Here is a 17,649-nt window from a genome sequence, read left to right as displayed (position 1 = left end):
ATGACTCATCATCAGAGAAATACAAATCAAAACTACAATGAGATACCATCTCACACCTGTCAGAATGGTTAAAATTAACAGCATAGGAAACAAGTGTTGGGGAGGATGAAGAGAAAGGGGAACACTCTTACACTGTTGGTGGGAATGCAAACTTGAGCAGTCACTGGAAAAACAGTACAGAGATTCCTTGAAAAGTTAAAAAATAGAACTACCCTATGATCCATCAATTGCACTACTAGATATTTACCAAAGGACTCAAAAATGCTGATTTTAAGGAAACATGTGCCTCCATATTTATAGCAGCATTATCAACAATAACCAAATTATGGAAAGAGTCCAATTGTGCATCAACTCATTAATGGATAAATAAGATATGTGTATATAAATATACAATGAAATATTACTCAGTCATCAAAAAGGATTAAATCTAGCCATTTGTATCAATGTGGATGGAGCTAGAGTGTATTATGCTAAGCAAAAAAGTCAGTCAAGAAGGACAAATACATGATTTCATTCATATGTGGAATTTAAGAAATGAAACAGATGAACATGGTGGGGGGAAGACAGGCAAGCCATAACAGACTCCTAACTATAGAGTACAAACTGACAGTTGCTGGAAGGGAGGTAGGCAAGTGGGTGGGTTAAAGGCAAATGGGTATTAAAAAGGGCACTTACTGTGATGACCACTGGGTATTGTATGTAAGTGATCACAAAATTCTACTACTGAAATTAATATTATACTGTATGTTAATTAACTAGAATTTAAACAAATACTTAAAAAATCTTTAAAAAAAAAAAAGAAAGAAAGAAAGCAGTTATAAGAATCCATTTTAGAGGTAAGTGAAAGCCTTCAGTTTTCCTTTCAGGTACTCTAATACTGCAGGTAGTTGACAATATGTAATTATAGCAAGGGCAAAAACAAAATGACTAATACAGACTTGGAAGTCATTCAACATAGATGTGCTAGCTGAAGTCAACAGACATGTAGGGAACAGAGAGCAGAGAACGTGACTTTGGCTTTGGCTTTGGCTTGGCTTGGCTTGGCTTTGGCAAAGAGGAATGGGAATGGTATTAAAGAGTAGTATAGAAACTAGCAAAGGATACAGAAAAAGGGCAGGGAAAGAAAACAGGAAAGCACATTGCTATAGACGTCAATGATAAGAGGGTTTTTTAAAAATTAGTAGTCAACATAATCAAATGTCAAAAGGACTCAAATGGAGGAAAGTTCATGGATCTGGGAAGAAAGAAATTCTTAGTAATTTTTAAGAAACTTAATGTAATGGTATAATACAAATGTAAAACAGACATCAAGTGATTAAGTGTTAAAATGTCATGGGCAGAGGAGAAGCAGAGAGAATTGGTAAGCAGTGATGTCCCAGTATACAAAGGAGGCTATAATCAGAGCTAAGAACTTGCTGACTTTGAGTTTCAAAGGCAGAATGAGAGGGTGAACAATGACGCACTTACTGTCAAAAAATGAAAATCCAGAGTTAGATCTCAGTGGTTTCATTTTGGTAAAATTGATCAGGGATCATTTTCTATGAGGACTGATCATGGATCAGTCCTCAAAGAAAATATGAGGACTGCAGAAATAAGTGAGCACTTGCCCAAACCTCATGTTTCCTGAGCTATTTGGCTGTGTTTAATCCTGGTACTATATCTCTGCTAGGTACTATATAGTCTATAGTGAAGAAGTAAAAGTGATGGCCACAAGGAGGCTGCCCAGTATACTCCCTGTGTCCTTTCCTCCAGTCTTTAGAATCTGTTCTCAGTGACACAGACAAAAGCCACCGAGCACTCCAGTGTTTGGTGCCAAACTACTTAAAGGATGACTTCATGGGAGGAAATATGCTGGTTTGGGAGAACTGTCAGGGCAGTTTTCTCCAAAACCTTGCTGGGACAGGGTCAGGTGGGGGGAAAGATCAAAATAAAAATAAATTGCCATATCACTATCCATGGAGGGATATTTAACTGTTAACTATCCTAGGCCAACATTTCCAGAAGAAGCTTCCATTAAAAGCTAGTTCAATGTGACATTAATCAAAAACCCATGAAAAGGGTTCCAAAGTCAGATGACTTTAAGAACCACTGAATTAAATAAAATTGAACTGGCTTCTTTACTGCAGGATTTCTCAGAGCCTTTAATATGTTAATGTTATACTGTAAATCTCCAAGAAAGATTCCTCATTTCCCAGATCTCTGTGACCATAAAGTATTTTTCTTCATGGAGCATCTAGAGGGGAGAGTGAAGAATTCTGCAGTAGAGCCCATTGATAAAAACTGGTGCCTGCAGTCTCACAGCTGGTGCCCTCATCTACCCCTGAAGGATGAAAGTCAGTAGGCATAGATCCAATATAGTCAGTGGGGAGTTTTTAATCTCTTCCTGATACAGATATACAGGGTAATATCTGAGGACTGCCAAAATATATCAGACTTACTGATCTGGGCACCCTTCATTCTTTCAAATCCTTACATAATCAGGAGTATCCAGGATGAGAACTATTTTTTTTAAAGATTTTATTTATTTATTTGAAATGGAGAGAGACAGCAAGAGAAGGAGAGAGTAAGAACAAGCAAGGGGAGCAGCAGCCAGGAGAAATCAGGCTCCCTAGAGAGCGAGGAACCCAATGGGAGCTCAATCCCAGAACCCCGGGATCATGACGTGAGCCAAAGACAGCTTAGCTGCTTAAACAAATGAGCCACCCAGGCAGCCCTGGGATTGGAACTATTAACCCTATTTACTCATATTTATTTATTTATTTACGTACTTGTTTACGTGTTTATTTATTATTGTATTGTGTTAAACACCACATAGGACATCATTAGTTTTTGTTGTAGTGTTCCATGATTCATTGTTTGCGTATAACACCCAGTACTCCCAAGCAACCCCTGCCCTCCTTTACCCATCACCAGGCTCACCCATCCCCCCACAATCCTCTCTTCTAAAACCCTCAGTTTGTTTCCCTGAGTCCATAGTCTTTCATGGTTTATCTCCCACTCTGATTTCTCCTCCTTCATTTTTCCATTCCTTCTTCTAATGTCCTCCATGCTATTCCTTATGTTCCAGAAATAAGTGAAACCATATAACTGACTTTCTCTGCTTGACTTATTTCACTTAGCATAATTTCCAGTCCCATGCATGTTGATGCAAAATTTGGGTATTCATCCTTTCTGATAGCTGAGTAATATTCCATTGTGTATATGGACCACATCTTCTTTAACCATTCATCTGTTGAAGGGCATCTTGGCTCTTTCCACATTTTGGCTATTGTGAACATTATGAACTGCTATGAACATTGGGGTGCATATGGCCCTTCTTTTAATTTTTTGAGGAACCTTCACACTGTTTTCAAAGGGGCTGCACCAAACTGCATTCCCACCAACAGTCTAACATTTGCTGTTTCCAACATGTGTTGTTTCTTCCCTTGCTGATTTTTGGCATTCTAACTGGTGTAAGGTGGTATCTCAATGTGGTTTTGATTTGAATTTCCCTGATGGCTAATGATGATGAACTTTTCTCATGTGTTTGTTAGCCATTTGTATGTCTCCTTTGGAGAAATGTCTGCTCATGTCTTCTGCCCATTTTTTGACTTATCTGTTTTTTGTATGTTGAGTTTGAGAAGTTCTTTATAGATCTTGGGAATCAGCCCTTTGTCTATAGCGTCATTTACAAGGATCTTCTCCCATTCTGTGAGTTGCCTCTTTGTTTTGTCGAATGTTTCCTTTGCTGTGCAGAGCTTTATATCTTGATGAAGTTCCAAAAGTTCATTTTCGCTTTTGCTTCCCTTGCCTTTGGAGACGTGTCTTAAAATAAGTTTCTGTGGCCAATGTCGAAGAGGTGAGTGCCTATGTTCTCCTCCAGGATTTTTATGATTCCTGTCTCACTGAGGTCTTTTATTCATTTAGAATTTATCTTTCTGTATGGTGTAAGAGAATGGCCCCGTTTCATTGCTCTGTATATAGCTGTCCAACTTTCCCATCACCATTTATAGAAGAGACGATCTTTTATCCATCAGATATTTTTTCCTACTTTGTCGAAGATTAGCTGACCATAGAGTTGAAAGTCCATATTGGCCCATTTGTCTGTTTTTGTGCCAGTACCATGCTGTCTTAGTGACCACAGCTTTGTAATATAGCTTGATATCAGGCAACATGATGCCCCCAGCTTTTTTTGTTTTTTGCTTTTTGTTTTTCAACGTTTCCTCAGCAATTCGGGCTTTTTTTCTGGTTCCATACAAATGCTGGGATTTTTTTTTTAGCATTTTGAAAAATGCCATTCGTAATTTGATTGGGATGGTGTTGAAAGTATAGATTTCTCTGGGCAGCATAGACATTTTAACAATGTTTATTCTTCCGATCCATGAGCATGGAATGTTTTTCCATATTTTTGTGTCTTCTTAAATTTCTTTCATTCATGTTTTGTAATTCCTAGAGTATAGATGCTTTACCTCTTTGGTTAGGTTTATTCCAAGATAACAAGATACACCCAGGAAGACCTGAAATACCATTCCTCACACACATAGAGGGATTATAATTATTTAAAAAACAAAAACAACAGAAGTTCATAAAAGTTAAGGTATTTTTTCAAGGTCATTAAGCTTCTAATTAGAAAAACTAGGACTCAAACCAAAGTCTTCTACTTTTGAGGACAATGTTTTTCCACTGCACAAGGAAAACAAACAGCCTGAGAACACAATACTGTTTTTAAAGTTTTTACAAGTAAGAATCAGAATTTTGAAAGAATAAAAGATAATAATAGGAGAATATTTTGCTTTGCAAAATATTGGCAAAGAGTAGGCCTGGGCCCTGGCATCAAATGCCAGAATAACATAACCTTGGCTATTGATTGGTGTTTTCTCAAGGATAGGAAATAATCTGTTTTCTAGAAACCAATAGACTAAGACTCACAGTAACGGGAAATTTTTAAAATGCAGATAAGCTGTTACATAACATAACTGTGGTAACTTACTACAGTAGAAATGAGTGGTTACATTGAAGAACAGAAAGCAAAAAGAGGGAGAAAAACAAAAAGGAACAATGCCAAAACTGACTAGTAATTCTCAAAATTAGTATCTCATTTTCTGACTAGCAAGGCCCAAGGTATTAGATAATAAAGTATTTATCCATGAACAGTTTAAAAGCTTACACATTTATGGAAGACACAAAATTCAAAAGGATGGCTGCTTAAAAGAATCATGATCAAAGAAGTTCTGGAGAAGTTGAAAAGGGATTACTACACTTAAAAAATAAAACCCAACAGGGAAAAATGTGATATTTGCCTTGACTTCAAAAAATCAGCAAGTTCATGATAGGAGTTATGTTACTGTTATGTTTCTGCAGTAATTCACAGACATAAGCAGAGAAGCAAAAATTTGAGTTGCTCAACATGTACATTCCCAGCGGAGGTCAAACACACACTGCCTTCTTGTTTTAGCTCTTGTAATATTTTTCTTCTAAGATTTTATTTATTTATTTGACAGAGAGATAGCAGAAACAGAGGGAGAGGAGGAAGCAGACTCCCCTCTGAGCCGCCTCTATCCCAGGACCCCACATCATGACCTGAGCCAAAGGCAGCCACTTAACCAACTGAGCCACCCAGGTGCCCCTCAGCTCTCATATTATAAGCTAGACTCCTTTTGCAGTCTAGTTAATGACATGTTTTTCACCTTTGTAAGCTTTTTGTTGGTGACTTCACTGTTTAAAGTATCCCCCAAATATAGTGCTGAAGTACTGTCTGCTGTTCCTAAGCACAAGAATATTCCTTATAGAAAAAACAGGTGTATTAGATAATTTTCACTCAGGCCTGATTTATCCACGAGTTCAGTGTTAATGAATCAAGTCAAAGTCATATATTGATCAGTTGATGAAATTACTGTGAAAAGAGGCTCACAGGAACCTAACCTTTTATTTCACTTAGGAGCAATGGTTTAATATTTGTTCAATGTTTATAATGACTGCATAGAACATAACTACCTCAAACAGTGAGAATTAACTTTTCAGATTAAAAATAATAATAATAAAAATAATACTCCTCTTAACTGACAATTACTATATACTTAACAAGTAACATGAATTATATAGCAGGCACTCTATAAGGATTATCTTTAATTTCTATAATAATACCATGAGACCGGTAGCTTATCCCATTTAAAAATGAGAAAATAGAGATTTATACTTACCTAAGGTCCCAGAATTCAAACTCTGATAGCCTGACTCAAAAATTTGTAATCTTAATCCCTGCACAGTATGGAGTCTCACTACTCTTCCCACCCTCAACTGGTAAGATGCTGTGCCTTTTGCCTGAATCACAAACAACTCATGCCTAAGTCCTTCCATGTTTATTATCTCATTTCCTCATCTCCTTTTTGTGAAAAAAAATCACATAATAATCCTATGAGTGGTTATTTTTGTATTAGACATATGTAAAACCTGGGAGCCCATATACATTGCATTGCTTTCTAAGTCCCAGATGTGCAACACCCATCAGCCCTTTAATAGCTCATTGGTGAGACGTCCAAATGATGTTGCCAAACATCCCTCCTTGCAGACCAAAAGAAATAGCACTTACTGCTAACTCCACAACATTATCTCCTTCTACCCCTAGTTCTGCCCGCAACCAGAAGGAAAGAGAAAAGGAATGAAACATACCATATCAGCCCGACTTCCAGATCACTTCCCTAGATCACTCAGTTCCCTAGATCACTATGTGCTGTTGTTTCGTTGTTCTGGGAGCCCTGAGTAAGGGATGTTGAATAGACAGGATTCATGAAATATAATTAGCAAGTATCTTTTTTTTTCTGCTTCCTATTACATATTTAAATTTTATTCAGTGGAAGAAAGTTCTTCTGCCCCCAGATGCAACCTTGGGCAGCAACATACATTTTCAGTTCACTGTCAAATAACAAAATGTCCCCAGAGATATTAGGTCACAAGAAGAGGCTCAATTTGGCAATCAGAACATCTGGTCCTATCTTTCCTTTCTTGTGCCTGCCTTACACTTCCAAAGCCTCATCTTACTCTACTGCCATGACTACAGTAGGAGAAGGTAAGAGAAGGAAGGGAGAAACGAAGGTTTTATTTAGTAACATTGCAAGACAGCTTCATATTCTCTGCATTTATCAAGTGTTTAAAGCACTTATTTTTGAGGCACATCTGAGAGTTCCCTAGGGATTCTCAAGCACTGTGATCCTCTGTTGCCACTTCTCAGAATCAGGCTGTGCATCTGCTCTCTGGCTGGTGACTCAATTCCTTCTGCAGCTGCAAAGTTTCCATCATGACCAAAAGCTTTCTCTGTCTGCTGAAGTGCAATCACTCCTCTAATTAGCACTATTGAACAGGACTGAAGATGGTCACCACATCAACTCTCTCTCATGCATAACTCATGTCATGAGAAATTCCTGCGAATTGTTTATCTGGACAAATTCAGGGTACAGAGGCTAATCCCAATGTATCAAAAACAACTTGCTCCTCCAGTGTGAAGGCAACTGGGTAGTCCATCCATCATATTCTAGATTTACCATTCAGAAGACAGGCATTTGTCCATGGTACCTGACTAACTGCAGAGGACACATTTTAAGATCTCTAAGTAGTTCAGTTGAAGGTCAGAAGCAAGAGGCAGGCACCTTCTAACTCTCTCCGTTGGTGATAGAGGGGTAAAAACTCTCAAGTAATCCAGCACCTTTCTCTAAAGAAATCCTTTACAAAAAATCCTCTGTCGACAAACATCAACCTTCTCAACTGCTTTCTATATTCAAAGTGAGTAAAGGATTGAAAAGTCATAAAGCCAGGTTTTAAGCACCTACTTTGAAATTCCAAACAGATACTCTGTCTCACAACTCATTCTGGTGTCTGATATCGATCATATCTTGGTACCTTAGTTAAGATTCCAATTTAACATTTTGTATACATATATATTTCTTTTTCCCAAGACATAAAATGTATTTTCCAACCACTCAAGAATTTGGAAGGCATAGTTCTATGTGGATGCCATGCTGTAAGTCATTTGCAGTTACACAGAGTGGTCTTTAAATTTTTAAATTTGTTTTGTCTTCTAAACTCACACAATTACAGTAACTGGAAAAATTATGAAATAAGGCAATAAACTTTTTACATAATTGTTTCCTAAAGAGATAATGAAAATTCTTCCCTTAAAAGTAAACCTGCAGGCTTAACAAGGGATGAAGTCCCTTGTGTATTGGGTACATGGTCTGCAAAATAAACTAGCACAGCAGTTTTATCCAAAATGGCTATTAAATTTCGCCTAGGTAGGTATTGTTTTGACAACTTCTATTTCTCAGGGACCGACTTCATTTTTTTTCTCTCCTTGTTTCAAGGTCAGTGGTTAGTTCTTTATCTTCATAGGCTTACATTAAAAAAATTTTTTTTCATTAAGGTTTAAAAAGGGCATAACTCCTCAAGCAACTCTTAGCCTGGAGTCATTTCTCATTTTTTTTTTAATTCTTCTTCCTCTTTTTTTAAATATGGAGTCAGAGCTAATAATTCTTCCTCTTAACTCTTCAGTTTTAATAAGGTCACAAAAAGCATTTGCCCTGACTCTTGCAGAACACAACTATTCTTCTTTCCACATTGAGGTGTTTAAGTCACCTCAGTCCTCTCCTTGTACATAAAGCACATTATTCTCCAGCCTAAAGGGTGAAGCCCCTGGAATTATCAAAGAACTTCAGAGGGCATCTAGACACTAATAAGGCTGGACACAACTTCATGATGCTTAGAGTGGCTGCCTATTATGAAGATGTTTGGATAGTATTATTTAAATCCAGCTAAGTTATTTATTTGAATATACATACAGTAAAAACCTTAGGAGAATACATAAAGTGTCTAGACACAAAGCCACAAAATATAATCCCAAAGACAAATTGAACTTGATCATGTCACCTGCCTCCCATTTCATAGCCTGTGGTTTGCTTTTCAGCCCACAGAACAATGGTCTCTACAATAAGGTATATGAGTGCAGGGGATAAACAAGTTGAGTCATCAGGGTATGGGAGTAAAATGTTACAACTTCAATTTTTAGGTACCTGAAATGTAAGAAAGTGGTTAAGGATTTCTAATATTTAAAATGTGCACTAATTTCAAGGATTTGACAGTGGAGTCTTCAATCATCCATTTACTTAAGCACATTATGACACACTTCAGTTTACATATTCCACACAAAATGGATTTACAGTTTATATGGAATACTTTTACTAAAGTATCACCATCACAAGATGAACCATCTTGTGGTTCATCACAAGATGAACAACTAAGCTATAGATTAAAGAAAATACTAATAAATCTAATGAATCACCACAAAATGACAAGACAAACATTTTTCCTATTCCTCGCTTGAACTCTCAGTCACCCACAGCAAGAGGCGAAAGCAATAATAAAATAATCAGAATATTATTGACATGCCTTGAGTTACAAAAAAATAAGTACAAAATCTGCTCCTTCTGGGTAAATATGACAGTGTAAGAGAGAGAGAAAAAAACTTCCCAAAGGAAACCTGACTTTGGAGAGAATATTTTGGAAACAAATGTTTAAAAAATTTTCTTTTGTTATACAATTTTTGCTGGAAATGGTTTGTATCATCTTCAAAAACTGCCAACTCTAGATATTTAAACTTACAACTTCCTTAACTATGTAAAAAATTTCAGGTGAACAGTTTCAGTGGCATGAACACATTGTGAATGCATTGTATAAAATATGAAAACAAAGCATTCAAATTCATTTGCATACTGACAAGCAACTGACAACAGGGAAGGCATAAACATACCAGATGAATTAAAACAAAAACTTCTGGGGCGCCTGGGTGGCTCAGTGGGTTAAGCCGCTGCCTTCAGCTCAGGTCATGATCCCAGGGGTCGTGGGATCGAGCTCCACATTGAGCTCTCTGCTCAGCAGGGAGCCTGCTTCCTCCTCTCTCTCTGCCTGCCTCTCTGCCTACTTGTGATCTCTGTCTGTCAAATAAATAAATAAAATCTTTAAAAAAAAAAAAAAACTTCTGCATAACTGGTAGGTAGTTTTGAAAAATAATTATCATAATGTGTAAGTGAAACCAACAATGTACTTCTTTCATTTGAATCCATGTATCTTTGTGAGTTACCATTTTCAACTGTGATACCATTAAAACTGCATATTAAAGAAAACTAATCTTGAAATGATAACTTCAAACAGCGGTATCGGTGTTAAGCCAAGTTTTCAAATATCATTAAGCATATTCATTAACATCATTCTCATTAAACATAATCATTATTATAAGACAGCCAAAAGGTATTATGAATCATTAATAATGAAAATAAAAATTAGTCTAAATATTCATTTTATTTTCAGTTACCTTCTTGAAATTTCCATATTTGTACAATTTACCATGTAAATAATACAGTACTAAGAGTGTTCCAGGCAGATAATTTATGGAAAACAAATATATTTAGAACTAATGCTCAAATTGTTTTACTGAGAGAAGTTGTACAAGCAAAGCAGAAACCACAGGCTTGGGAGCTAAAGTTCAGGCTTCCTGGTCTGACACAGGACCATTCTGGCTGCCTCCTTTCCTGTCAATTTCCCCCCACTGTCCTCATGATCACCAGAACCACGTTTTGGTCAGTCTGACTACCTATCTCCTAAACACATCAAGCTCTCTGTTTTGTCCTCTTTTGTCCATTACAGAATTCTAACTTTTCCTGGAGGATTTAGACCAGATGTCACCTCTCCTGCAGAAATCTCCACTCCCCTAAGCATATGTCAGCAAAGAGATCTGGTATGTGAGGAGACATATTAAAGGGGGCATGGTGACCTTGACTCTCAGTTCTGTCACTTGAAATCTAGATATGAGGAAGTTACTGAACCTTATTGATCTTCAGTTTCTTCTTCCGTGAAATAGAGATTCTACATAGCCTTGTACCAAGGGTTGCCAGACATTTTCTATAGTAGGCCAAATAGAAGATACCTTTGGCTTTGCAGACAAAAGAGTCTGACTTGTGACTACTCAGTTCTGCCCTCATACCACAAAAGTTGGTATAGACAATACATAAACAAATTGGTATGGCTGCTTTCTAATAAAACATTACTGACAAAAATGATTGATAGACCAGATTTGGTTCATGGACTATGGTTTGCTAATCTCTGCTTATAGAACTGTGGCAAAGATAAAAAGTAACAAAGAATGTAAGTAAAGCACCTGGCATATGGTGGGTACTTAGTTGATTTTGTTCTAGGCCTGGGGAAACATCAGTATACAAAAACAAACGTAATCCCTGCAGTCATGTAGTGAGGGGGAGATGGATATTAAATAATCACACAAATTATATAAATAAACCCACTTCACTCCCAACTCCCACCAAACCTCACTTGCTCAGACTTAATCACTGCCATCAAAAGTCTCCTCTGTTGTCTCCTTTTATTTGTCATCATTCTATGAAGAAAATATAGATGGTGGTACAAGAGTGTACAGCACGCCCTATGGAAATGACACTACAACTTCAGCAATGAGCTAACCACGTGAAGGAAGAGAGAGAGAAATGTATTCCAGGCAGAAACCAAGATGTGCAAAGGCCCTGAAGAGGAAAAGAGTTTGGTCCACTTTTCAAAATAAGAGGAAAGCAGAGTTGTGGGGAGAGAGTTTGCAGATCAAGTTGGACAGATAGGTAGACAGAGAGGGATCAAGGGAACTTACAGGACATGTAAAGATTTGGGGATTTAATTCTAGGTCCCAAAAGGAAGCCTTAACTATTCAATGATCATATTTGTATATCCAGCATATAGAAGTCAGTGATTATTGTTATTATATGATTATTAATAATGTAGAAAAAATATTATTAGGAACAATTAATGACTAAAAACACCTTTGAAAATAATCCTTCCTTCAAAGTCTCCCCCAAAACCCCTTTTGCTTGTGCCCTCTCTTTCCTTCTGAACTACATGATTCAGGCCACTAAGAAAGTTGTTTCAGTCCCAAGTGAAATGTGTGGCTCAAGGTGGAGCACAGGCCATTCTCTCTACTCCTGAGGATGCAGTATGGAAGCAGTCAGGAACAGTAGGCATCACTCAGTGACTCATAGATGCTAGAGCACCAGGAGCCTGACTGTGGCCCCAATGCCATGGGCAGCACTGGTGGTGGCATTTTGCACCAGATATCTTCACGAGTAAGCAGAAAAACTCAAGTGAGGCCCAGCACAAGGAACATAGGATGCTTCATGTGAGCTCAAAGGAGGCACCTTCCCTCCCTTCTTTCCAAATCAGGTATTTACAGAAAAAATTGTCTGGGTCTTTGAGGCAGGGAACAAGGAGTCTCATGGAAGCAGGTGAAATGCAAGCCACGAAACTGTGGTTCATAGGACCAGTTATACTTCGATTCTGTTAGTGGAAAAAAACAAACATTGGGGTTAAGGCATAGAAGAAGAGGATGAAGAAAGAAAAGGAAATGGAAAAGATGAGAAAGAAAGGAAAAGGGACCAACAGACACAAAGAGGAGGAGTACTCTTGGTCTTCTCTGCATGAGTGTTACAAAGAGGGAAGAATAATAATGGGGATCAGGCAGTGGCATGGGATACCAAAAACCAAAACTGAAAATGGGGATAGAAACAGAAACTGAAAGGGGCAGATAAAGATGGACAGACAGAGACCAAGAGAGACAAAATAAGTTCAATATATTTCTGAAGTGCTTTTTGCAAAATAAATTTCTTTTGTCACATCTTGTTATTTGTGAACATGAGCAAACTGTTGCCTGTTATCACTGATCTTTACAATTCTGATTATAAATTTAACTAGTATTCCCCAGACTGTATTAACTCTGCACTAGTGGAAATAGCCACAACAGGTCCCTGCGTGGAAGGAGAGGGGAGAGAATCTGCCAAAGGGGAAATTACCATCCTGCTGCAGAACAGTGATGTCTCACAGGCTTCTTGCCTGTGGTTCTAAAAAATAACAATCATACCATACATAATTAAATTTTAAAAACTCTCTCTCATTTGCAACAGAGCAATGGCTTTCCTCCACTTGCCATCCTGCAAACTTAAGGCAGAGTTGCATTAAGTTACACACCAAACATCACTCAGACTACTAAGGCACAGAGGTGGGAGGTAGATGCTCTTGGCCTGGCCAAGCCACAGACTCATTCTCACTCACCTTATCTCCTCAGTAACAAGGTAGAAGGTCTGGTGCCTTGCAGGACATAAGCCTGGAAACCTTTATTCTTCTGAACCCTCATTTCAGAACAACTTATTTGATTCTGGTTTCAGGCAATGAGATCAGCAGATGGTTTCTCCAACACAAAGCTAAGATGCTGGCAACACTTTCAAGCACTATTTTTAGGTTCTTCTCTGCCAACCACCCTTACCCACCTACACACACACATAAGAGCAAGAGGAATTTGAGGCAGAGAATACAGCCTAACCAAAAAACTTCAACGGAGAAGCTAACACAGAGATCCTAAATCACTAAGCACACTTCCTTCTCGGGCTCAGTAATACTTAAAATATCCAATACTGAGCCTCCAGGCCATTGTTCTCCTCAACCCTCAGAGAATGAAACAGTTCCACTATGCAGTGAGAAAGATGCAGTTACAGCATTAAATGTCCTAAATATGGAGTCATCCCATAATTATCCAAATTATGAGTTGAGATAGATTATCCATTCCCAGCAAGCGTTGGGTACCAGAGATATCACAAGGCATTTTCCTGGTCCTCTTAACCTAGTTTCCCAGGCAGGAAAACATAACACTGGTGTCTAAAGGTGGAGGTGAAAACTACAGGACAGAACATATAGAAGATTCTTAAGATACAAAACAAGGGAGGGGTGTGTATATGGAGGGAGTGGGGGTAAACACAGTGCTTTATATGTTTATTAACTTAAATACAGCATCGGGAGACTTCCCCCAACTTCCTGAAGGAAAAAAAAAAATGTCTAGATGGATCATTGTTTCCTTGACCCTGTCATAAGTAGAAAGCAGATTAAAAGAATAAGTGAGTCACAGATATCCTCCCTCTCCTTACTGGGAGGGCCGCAAGATTTACATATTAGCTCATTTACTCCTCACTAACAACTGCTTGAGGTAAGCACTCTCAATAGCCCAGTGGTACAGAATGGGAAACAAGGACTTCGAGAAACTAAGCAACTTACCCAACTCATTTATCTAGTAAGTGGCAAGTAGCAGACCAAAATGCAGATGTTTCCAACTTCAGAATCAAGTTTCTTAACTTCTGTCTAAACTGCAACACAGAAGTGATTCTGCAATGAGGGAACAGCAATTAAGGTGTACTAGTATCACTGAGCTTTGATGAGTATGAGACCTGGTGTGTTTCTTGATTACAATGACACCGTTAAACTCTGCCATAACAGAGAATTGCTTTTTATTTCTAACTCTCCAAAATACTTTTTATTTCTAACTCTTTTTATTTCTAATAGGACAAAACTCTCCTGTTTTCCTCTACTCACCTCATCACTTCTAACACCAAATGTGGGGTTTTCCACACCAAGCAATTCTGACACTAACTTCCTAGAATTAGTACAGACCCTACAAGTTAAGAGTTCGGTCTCAGGAAATTGCCTCCTCTTGCCACTTCAAATACCAACTGCAAGTCCAGGTTTCAGATGTGCTTCGAACTGATCAGCTACAAACAGGAGTTTCCCACACCCCCTCCTCAGATTTGATAATTTGCTAGAACAACTCACAGAACTCAGGAAAGCACTTTACTTACTATTACCTATTTTTTATAAGATACAACTCAGGAACAGCCAAATGGAAGGGATGCATAGATCAGGGTCTTAGGGGGCTGGGGGGTGCACAAAGATTCTATGCTCTTTCTGAATGCACCACCCTACCAGCACTCCCACATGTTCCCCAACCTGGAAGCTCTCCAAAGCCCTTCAGTTAGAATATTTATGGAAGCTTTATTACATAGGCCTATTTAATTAAATCATTGGCCATTAGTGTTTATTCAAACTCCTGCCCCAGACACCAAGGAGTGGGGCTGAAACTTCCAACCTTTTAAAAGATTAGGTTGGTTCCCCTTGGCAACCAGCCTCCATCCTTAGGTTATCCAGGAGCCCCTCCGCAAATAGTCATCTCATTAGCATACAAAAAGACACTTGTCACTTCAGAGATTCCAAAGGTTTTGGGAACTATAGGCCAGGAAATAGGGGCACAAGCCAAATACATACTTCTTATTACGTCACAGTTCATTTCTTTGTTTTACAGAAAATCCATGGTGCTAAGATAAGTTAATAAATATTAAATTTTTTTTTTTTTTAAATCAAGTCCTTGGGCACCTTGGTGGTTCAGTTGGTTAAGTGGTTAAGTGTCTTCCTTCAGCTCAGGTCATGATCCTAGGGTCTTGGAATCAAGTCCACCATCGCTGGGAGCTTGTTTTTCCTGTTCTTTGCTTATGCTCTCTGTCACTATCTCTGTCTCTTTCAATTAAATAAATAAAATCTTTTTAAAAATGTAAAACAAAATAAAAATCAAGGCCTTAACTTAAAAGAGCCTCATGTTAATACACCATGGGTTTAAGCTGGGAGCTGTGCTCATGATTAAGATTCTCTTAAAAGAAATCAAACTTGAACACAGAAGTTGCTCTTGCTAAAAGTCACATTGCTAACAGTTTTATGAGTCTTCTGAAAATGATCAAGTTGACTTAGAAGATAAAGATTTGCCAGAGAGATGTTCTTGGCAATGCACAGTTCCTTGTTGAAATGAGATACAACAGGAAACACGAAAATGCAAAGTTCATGGGAATATAATTTATTTAACGGATAAAACCATCTTATTTGGTTAAAAGAATGTGTTCCCAGCTAGTAGCTCCCTGTTATATGCTATTACAGAGCAAACTGTTAGAGTTACCAGACAAACCTCCTAGAAAAGAATAAGTACACTCTTCCAGAATCACTGGCATAACCTTAGCTTTAACAGTCCAGGTATATGGCTTCTATTCACAATTACAGACTCTCAGAGACACCCATGTACTCCACATCTATGTCTCTGGGAGAAAAAACCTCTTATTAAATTGATTTGCCCTTTGTCACTGTCACAGATATGTTTTCCCTGTTTTGACAGGTAGTTGTAATTCTATTAGCAGCCCATCGACTTCCCTGTGAAATCGATCTGTGTTGGGCTGGCTGGATCTTCTTAAACTGGCTGATTTATTGCTTCTGCATGTTTTTAGAAAAAGAAAGCACGTGCGTGCTCACAAGTAAGCTAAAGAGTCAAAGAGCAAGAGAGGAAGGAGAGAAAAACAGTCTTCGGTCACCACAGAGTATAAACTATCTAAACAATATTTGAAAACAAATCATTTTTAGCCTCACTGTTGGCTGCCTCTGTGACAGGTGAGCTGTGACCTTTTGTCAGCAGCCTAGCTGAGATGTCTGTGATGCCAGCCATATAAATGACTGTCAACGTCCCTTACTAATTTATTTTGCTGTCTCATGTATAAACCAGAAGAAATTGCTCACTTTGCATGTCCTCAATGTCGATCTATCATTTTTACCTAATTTTGATCTTGTACATCACATCTCACAGTAAGCAGAAAACAAGTAGCTGCCTCCAGGTACCCGTCTCCGCCTGAAATCTTGCCATTGAAAGGAAAGCACTCAAGCCAATTTGCAGGAGATCACAGTTTGCCAGAGGTCAGAGACAGAAATCACCACAGCATTTTGTTTAAAGAACCACATCAGAAAAGAAAGAAAGGAAGAAAGAGAAGGGAAAGGAAGGAAGAGGAAGGTGCAGGAAAGGAAGGGAAGAGAAGGGAAGGGAAAAGAAACTTAACACACACCCTTGTCTTAAAGGTCCATCCCAAGATTTATAAAGAAATCAAGCAATGCTAAATTAAAATGGAATTTGTAAAGACTAGGCAACCTGAAAATAAGTTGATTTTCCTGGTATTAAAGAAAAAAAATATTGCACAGTTACATTTCATTTCAAACTGAAAATTATTCTAAATATTCTAGTGTTAACTTCATGAACCTAAGTATGAATAACATCTCATGAGTACCATTTGTAATTTCATCCTTGAGCAATATAGTGAACAGGCTAATTCTAAGCAGAATTAGTACTAGAAAATAAAGTAGGAAAATTGCACTTCTGCACCCTTTCTTCTCCGTTTATATATCCCATATACATTTAGGGGCTTTCAACCAAGACACTCCGTTCACTCTCACCTTCCAGGATAACAATGGATCTTTCTCCATCTTCTTTACCCAAACCTTTTCAGATGGTAAGCCAGCAAAGTGATAAAGTAATGTTTATATATATGATAAACTAACAAGATTTAGTATATTAACTCTGCCGGATTTTGCATTTTTCCTGGAAATTTTTACAATCACAATAATCAAAAATAGAGACTGATGATGAGAACCCTCAGCACCATTGAAGACAGATCAGTGGATGGGGATACTTGTCAGCAGGGGTACCTTTCAAAAACCTTCAAATGACACACTTAAAATGTGCTGTTTCTAAAATGCAAAATATAACTCTTCTGTTCTACAGATCCCTGTAGACACTGACAGTCCTGTGCTGTGCTATGTTATCATCTTAGTTAAGCTGAGACACCCTGAAACTTCCAGATTAAGTTGGCCCAAACAGGAATTTGTATAGGACTGGAAGACAGAAATGAAGCAGCAAACTTTACTCTTGAAAGATGGTTACAGTTAGACATT

At 38.0% G+C, this 17,649-nt stretch overlaps 1 pseudogene; it reads left to right on the top strand.

Annotated features, from left to right (window-relative positions):
- The window catches only part of LOC132018695 (high mobility group protein B1-like), a 97,242-nt pseudogene that overhangs the window by 37,814 nt on the left and 41,779 nt on the right, over positions 1 to 17,649 (top strand).

Source organism: Mustela nigripes, chromosome 5, assembly GCF_022355385.1.
Source record: "Mustela nigripes isolate SB6536 chromosome 5, MUSNIG.SB6536, whole genome shotgun sequence".
Taxonomy (NCBI): domain Eukaryota; kingdom Metazoa; phylum Chordata; class Mammalia; order Carnivora; family Mustelidae; genus Mustela; species Mustela nigripes.
The sequence above is the reverse complement of the archived record's forward strand: the minus strand, read 5'-3'. Positions and strand labels throughout refer to the sequence as shown.